The sequence below is a fragment of the Pinus tabuliformis genome, chromosome 2_2 (genome assembly GCF_031772625.1).
Source record: "Pinus tabuliformis cultivar Carrire ecotype Pingquan chromosome 2_2, CPIR1, whole genome shotgun sequence".
In the NCBI taxonomy this organism is placed as follows: domain Eukaryota; kingdom Viridiplantae; phylum Streptophyta; class Pinopsida; order Pinales; family Pinaceae; genus Pinus; species Pinus tabuliformis.
In genome coordinates, this window is record NC_142300.1 from 732583327 (window position 1) to 732590898 (window position 7572).

General features: G+C 38.3%; 1 pseudogene across 1 annotated transcript; it reads left to right on the forward strand.

The window, feature by feature from the left end:
- Positions 1–2609: 2609 nt before the first annotated feature.
- Positions 2610–5249, forward strand: LOC149194748 (long-chain-alcohol oxidase FAO4A-like; annotated as a pseudogene). Its single transcript, XR_016254563.1, has 3 exons — positions 2610–2923; positions 3136–3405; positions 3490–5249. The product of XR_016254563.1 is annotated as a long-chain-alcohol oxidase FAO4A-like (transcript).
- Positions 5250–7572: the final 2323 nt, after the last annotated feature.

Genomic DNA, 7572 nt, shown 5'->3' on the forward strand with positions numbered 1-7572 from the left:
TAATGAAAGAATTAGTGTTCACGACAAGAGGCCTAAGGATCTTGGAAACATATTTAGCGAGTTCATAAGTTGGGGAGCCAATGGTATTAACTATTGGTGTAAGAGGAACTCCTTCTTTATGGATTTTAGGTAGACCATAAATTCTTGGGATAGTTTCACAAGAAGGTGTTAGTTTTTTCTTTAATTTTTCCTCAAGGTTGGATTCTGAAATTGTCTTTTTTACCACTCTCATGATTTTCGGAATGGGATTTTTGCTAAGTTTTTATAACTACCACAAGCTAGGTGTTCATTACTCATGTTTTCTTCTACCTCCATGGTGAATTTTATTTTAGGGGAGATAGAGTTAAGGTGAATAAAAAACTTTTCGAGCTCTGTTTTTCCATGAGTCCATTTTATGTTTGTGTCATCTACGAATCACTTCCATCAAGCTCGTTTCAAAGGGTATGATCCAAGGGCTTTCTTTTCGAAGTATTCCATGTATAGGTTGGCCACGATTGGCGAGAGGGGTGATTCCATTGCCACTCGAGATGTTTGCTCATAGTATTCACCTTGGAAGGTGAAAACAATGGATCGTAAACAAATCTGAGCTAGTCTAGCGGTTTGGTTATTTTTCTTATAGGATTGGTTATTTTTCTTATAGGATGTAGAGATGATGGAGCAAAATAATATAAATAATAATAATAATAATAATAATAATATTTATTTACCTGGAACAATAAAAATGAAATAATATTATATAAAAAATAATAATAAACAATAATTATATAATAAAAATAAAAAATATGATTAAATAAATAATAATATTAAATAAAAACAATAACAAAAAAATAACAAAATCGAAATATTAATAGTAATAAAAATAAAATTAATAAAACCAAATTAAATAATACATACCATATTGAATTAGCTTATCAAAATAATGATTATATATATATAAATAAAGAATAATAAAAATTTAAAATATAAATAAATAAAAATTTAATTTTGATTATTTTTATATTAGTAAGATGATGTGATTGAGCGAGAGGCTTATTTTACAGTCCAGTATGATGTGAGAGGCTCATTATACAACCCAGTATGATGTCAGTCATTGAAATTAAAATTTTGCTCATGTCCCAAAATAAAGATTTAAAAAAATTAAATAACTATACAAAACATTTTAAAAAAAAATTGCGCCTGAAGAAATTGGATCCCTCTCATAGATCCTTATTCAAAATAGATCTATGTTGGTTTTTATGAAAGTTTTCTTACTTTTCATAATATGGATCACAATTCAAAAAAAAAACATTATCTCATTCTTAACCCTCTGATTAATTTTTGGATTATTCTCTACATTATATTAATCGTCTCCTAAATGTTAATTTATAACATGTATATATATTTTTAAAACCCTAAAACTGGACAATTAATTATCTAACAACTATTTTTATTAATACTTAACCCCTTAAAATTGTATTTTGATCTAATATTAAATATAATCTCCTAAAAACTATTAAGAGCTTATTCATATCCCCTTATAAAATTTAGAATATTAAATAGTTCCTTTCTAACTTTTTATGATTTCTATTTACCTATTCACTAATCTCCAAAGAACATGAAGATTGTGTGATTTTTTCACGTTATCTTGAGGATGAACCACATTAATTGGTTTGAACGTGGACCAAATCCTAATCTTATGATTAATCCGAAAGACATTTTTATAAGATTATCTAGTGTTACTAATTAATAATGTAAATTAATAAAAAAGAAATTGATACTATTAAAAAAAAAACATTGGTGTAACATATTTTTTTGTCTATAACCCTAAAGGATAGGTCAGTTGGTCAGGTCCTAATCTTATGATTAATCCGAAAGACATTTCTATATCATTATCAGTGTTACTAATTAATAATCTAAATTAATAAAAAATTAATTAATACTATTAAAAGAAATCAAACCTGTAACATATTCTTTTGTCTATAACCCTAAGGGATAGGTCAGTTGGTCAAGATACCTAGCTTAAGAGATAGTGAGTTGATCAAGATACCTAGGGTAAAGGATAGCTCAATTAAAATACCTAGCCTAAAGATAACTCAATTGATCAAGATACCTAGCCTCGCCTACCAAAAGAAATCAACTTGTCAAATCTTGATTAAAATCAAGAGGTCAAATCTCCCTAATGTTTTTGAAATTAAGCCTTACTAGTTTGACGATTGGGGATAGATCTACTACTTGTTTATAAATGAAATAGTTTGACTAACGGGGTAGATCCACCTACTTGTTTATAAATGGAGAAGTGATAGACATGCAACCCAGATTCTGAAATATAAATGGAAAAGTGATCAAAGATATGCAACCCAGATTCTGAAATGGAAAAGTGACAAAAGATGTGGAACCCAGATTCTGATAACGATGCGCTTTCGTACTGTATCATTGCGTTTCTGATACTCGTCCTTGTCTCTAGCGAAAAACGAGTTCCTTTGTTTGTTTCTTGCAGCTTATCTAGATCATTTAAATGTTCAGATACCATCTAATTTATTGTTTTGTCCGCTATCACAAACAGTAATGATAAAAAAAAAGTGGAAAACGGATGGTTTAAATAGATATGCACAACACAGTGACGTGCTCTCGTGAAGGCCACAAAACGCTTGAAGATACGGGAGAGAAAATGCCTATCACATTAAGGGCTACCTCCTTTAAATTTCATAATTCAGCGGAGGAAGAAAATCATTCAGTTCCTTCAGGTTTCTGAAAGGGTGCAAGAGAAATGGGTCTTCCCAACCATTTCAGTTCAGCTGAAATTCAGAGCCTAGGAGCCCTCTGCACAACTTTCTTTCCCTCGTTGCCCTTAGCAGCGAGTGGCCTTGTACGTGATGATCAGAGGAGTATGGACGTTTATGAATTCTATCAGGCATCAGCCCCAAATTGCTGCAGCCCCTCAAAGGTGAGCCTGAACCTGCGCCTGCTCACAATTTTATGTGTATACGTTTTTTAATATAAATTTTCGTTCATTCTGGAATTTCGAGAAAGTTGAGTATTAAAAAAAATCATGGAAGATTTGGCTAAATTCAGAAAGGGGGAATTCTCAAGTTGTTGACGGGATCTTGTCTACACGACTATTAACTTAAATCGTTGCATATCAATTGTGACTGGCAGGTTGGAGAAACGTTGGAAGAAATTCTCCAACCTGATCAATTGCGCATTATGAAGAAAATACTGTGGATGCTATCCACCCCCGTGGGAACGTTTTTACTTGCAGGCAAGCTGGCGTTGGCGAGAGAATTTCCGTTTGTCAAGAGATTTGGAGATTTGAGTTTAGAGGGACGAGAGCAGGTTCTGCAGAGCTGGTCTACAAGTTCCCTTTCAATCTTCAGGGCCATTTTCAAAGCCTTCAAGAACAGCGTTGCGTGGAACCATTTCACCAGGGTAAGATCCCGGATTCTTTATATCCCGCATATCTGGATAAAATTAGCCAAGGCCTTTAAGGGTTTTTCATTGTTTTGTTTACAGGTGAACGAGAGTGGACATAATCCTTTCTGGAAAGCCATCGGATATTGTGGACCTGATCCAGTTGCCATGAGTGCCACACTCACCCCCAAACCACTTGAGAGCTCTGTCATAGATGTGTCTGAACTCTCAAGCGAAGATCTGAACATGGCATTGAAGGCTCACGGATTAAGATTAGCAGACGCGTCCTCTATAGGCCACCCAGAAACTGTAACATCAAGAGACCATGTCGTGGAATGCGACGTAGTTATTGTCGGTTCAGGATCTGGAGGAGGAGTGGCAGCAGCAGTGTTAGCTAAGGCCGGATTTAAGGTAGTAATCCTGGAAAAAGGAGGTTATATGGCCCGGCAAGACTTGTCGCTGCTTGAGCGAGAAGCAATAAGAGAGCTGTATGAAGCGGGAAAGATACTCACAACAGACGATCAGCGGATGCTTGTATTCGCTGGATCCACTGTCGGCGGCGGATCCACCGTAAACTGGTCGGCATCGTTACGAACTCCAGATCACGTCCTCCGCGAGTGGAATGAAGACCTCAACCTTTCGTTATTTGGTAGCCAGAGATACCGAGATGCCATGGATGAGGTCTGTAAGCGAATCGGCGTCCAAGCGGGAATCGACAATGAAAATTTCCAGAATACTGTACTGCGAACAGGCTGTGAAAAGCTGGGATACCATGTGGGAAATATCCCTATAAACGCAACGCCTGACCACTATTGTGGGTGGTGCACCTTCGGCTGCAGAAAGGGCATGAAACAGGGGACTTCCGAAACGTGGCTGGTTGATGCTGCTCAAGCCGGCGCCGTTATCCTCACCCGGTGCCACGCAGAGCGGATATTACACGGCGCAGGCACACGCAGAAAGTCTAGAAAAGCAATCGGAGTCGTGGCTAAATCAACTGTGGACAATGAGGATAGACATTTGTTCATCAAGGCCGGAGCCACGATTGTGGCCTGCGGGTCATTACAAACGCCTCCGTTGCTTCGGAGAAGCGGACTAAAGAATCCCCACATCGGCAGGAACCTGCACTTCCACCCTGTTCAAATCTTGTGGGGTTACTTCCCACAGGGAACCGCCCCGGAGGGAAACTGTTACGAGGGTGCACCGATGACGGCCTTCTCAAACGAGGCCGCCAATTGGAAATCATCACGGGGCTCTCATCCAAACGCCTATCCTGCACCCGGGCACATTCGCCGCGGCAATTCCGTGGAGGTCTGGTTCCAGCTTAAAGAAAGCATGGTGAAATACTCCCGAACTTGCAGTCTGATCGTTCTTCTTCGCGACAGTGGGGGCGGAACCGTGGGAATCAAGAGCGACGGGAGTCTGAATATCCACTACAAATTAAGAAGCGACGATGCCATGCGGGCGAGGGTAGGCGTTGAAAAGGCACTGCGAGTGCTTGTTGCGGCGGGGGCTGTCGAGGTCGGTGGGCACCATCAGCAATTGGAGAGCTTCAAGGTAAACGGGAATACTCGTTCAGATTTTGAAGATTACGTGAATCGAGTTGTAGGTGACGGAGGAGCGCCTCTGTATTCGGCGCATCAGATGGGGAGCTGTAGAATGGGGGCCAGGGAAGGAGACGGTGCAGTGGATGAAAGGTGCGAGAGCTGGGAGATAGAGGGACTGTACTTAGGAGATGGGAGCGTACTTCCAACTGCCTCTGGTGTCAACCCGATGGTCACGATTCAATCCATCGCCTTCTGCACAGCTCACAACGTAGTTGATTACCTTAACAACCTCAGGAAGCCAGCTTGAAATTTCGATGACGTCTTCTGCATTTCAGACACTCCGGAAATTTCGTTGGGTTTCATGAATTCGCTCTTGGTTGAAAATAATAATTTACTGTCATAATTATATGACAGTATGGAATAACTGTAAACATTATCCATGGGTCAATATATATTTGATTTGTGGTTAAATGTTCATACATAACATTTATGTTCCAAAGAGTTCCCTGAGTGATTTTGGTGATTTGTAGTTCATTTGACCATAGGAAAATGTGAAGTAGCTATCCAATATAAAGTTGAGGTCAAACATAGTAGCAAATATAGACTCGCAGAGTGTAGGTACTAGTTAAATGGGCACACATTTGTTTTCTATTTACATGTTTCCTGTGATAATTGATCCTTAGTTTCCGTTGCCACTACTTGGTATCTAATGTTAGTTCTCAATCACAGTTAATGACAGAACCATGTTAGTATGTGTGACTCCTCATCATTTTGTCAAGGATTTATGCAAAATAATAAAAGGAAAAATAAAATAACATGTTATAGCCATTTCTTTGGTCAAGGGAATGGAAGTACAATTGAATGGAAGTACAATTTCTAATTTGTTGCTTTATTATCATCATATATTTCATGTTCTTATAGATGAATATTTTGATAATTTAATTTCATGGGTACATGTGTGCACACAGTTTAAAGAGGAGGAGCCATGCATGGCATCTAGCTTGATAACTGAACAACTTGGCATAGATTTCTTTGTACTTATGGGTTCTACCATTGCCAATGAGGTAGGCATTAATTTATGTGTTGAATTGGGTGAGACCTAGAAAAGTTATAGTCATCTTGATCTCCCAAGAGGCAATGGAGAAAAGTTATACTCATGTTGATATCTTAGGTGGTAATGGAGAATCTAAGCAGGGCAATTATGGGATATAAAGAAGCGAAGAGGATTGTAGATAAATGGGTTCATCTATTTAGTACACCTTACTTATTGGTTTAATTCTAGTTACATTAGGAGTAGGTATTGTCACATATTATTCTCCCTTGCACATGCATCCTACACTCGCTTTCCGTAGAATTTCATTATTTTCTAGCTTTTGTCTCACATTTCATTTTTAGTTTAGCCTCCATTTATTTTTTCCTTTTTATTTTGGTTTTCTTGTTGTGTCTTGTCTCTTCTTTCATGTTTTTTTAATCAGACTTCACATAAAGGATGTTCCCTTTGACTCAAAGACAATGTGGCAAAATAGAAAAGGGCTTTGAGATGCTGCAACATTTGGCTAACCATCAATGCTTCTTCCTCATCTTGGTTATCCTTTGGTCGATTATGTTCTAACGGAAAATGTGATCCTTGTGTGAGGAAAGCTCTATGCGAAATCACGATGTAACGACCCTAGTGAAAATTCCATGTAATAAAAGTTAATAAAGGAAAAATAATAACCACATTTGTGGGACACTTATTCCAAGTTGAATGTTGGGAAAGACATCCTAGCATGGGTGTTCATTTGGCTTATTATGGCTAAGGAAATTGGGAAAGGTAATCGCTAAGGCTTTCAAAAGGAAAAATGGAATTTTAGCACATCTGTTTATGGAAATAATGGAAATTAGGAGAAAAGGAATCACAAGTTGCATGTGAGGAGGAAAATGAAGGAAAATAATGGAAAATGAAGAAAATAGATGCCTAATTGATAAAAATGATTCTCTACATCAGTCTGTAACCTTTTGTGAGTTCAGTTTTGGAGCTCTCTCTCTCTCTCTCTCTCTCTCTCTCTTAGACATAGAGTTCTCTTGGAGCATTTTGGCATTGGATTAAGAAAGGAAGAGGAGGCAAGAGGAAGCAAGGAGAAAGCAAGGAAGAACATGATCAAGGAGTTACAACAAGATTCTTTGCATGTATTGATTTGCATGTGTATTTTCCTTGCTAGATTTGGCATGCATGGTATTGCATGTAGTTCTTTCCTACTATGGCATGCGTTTTTCCAAGTGTGATAGTGTTTTCAGCCTACCCTTGCCATTTCTGGATAGCCATGGTGTGATGGGGTTCTCATGTTTTTGTTGGGCTAGATTGTCAGATGGATTCAAAGCTGAGTGATGTGGATCTATGAAAGAAAGAACACATGGCCTAATGATCCCATAACCAGACTGTGGATTGCGGTAAAGCCACTGGCCTAGTGAACTTTGAACCTGACTGTCGGTTGTGATAAAGCTGGGGATTGTTTGGCTTGTTGGGCCTAGGAATCCTTGCAGGTGAATGTGGCGGGATATACGATAAAGCCCAGAGGTAGTTTCCCTTGATTAGACCTAGGAATTTCCTTTCCAGTGAATGGCAGTATATATGGAAAAGCCTAGAGGTTTGAGTCTCTGT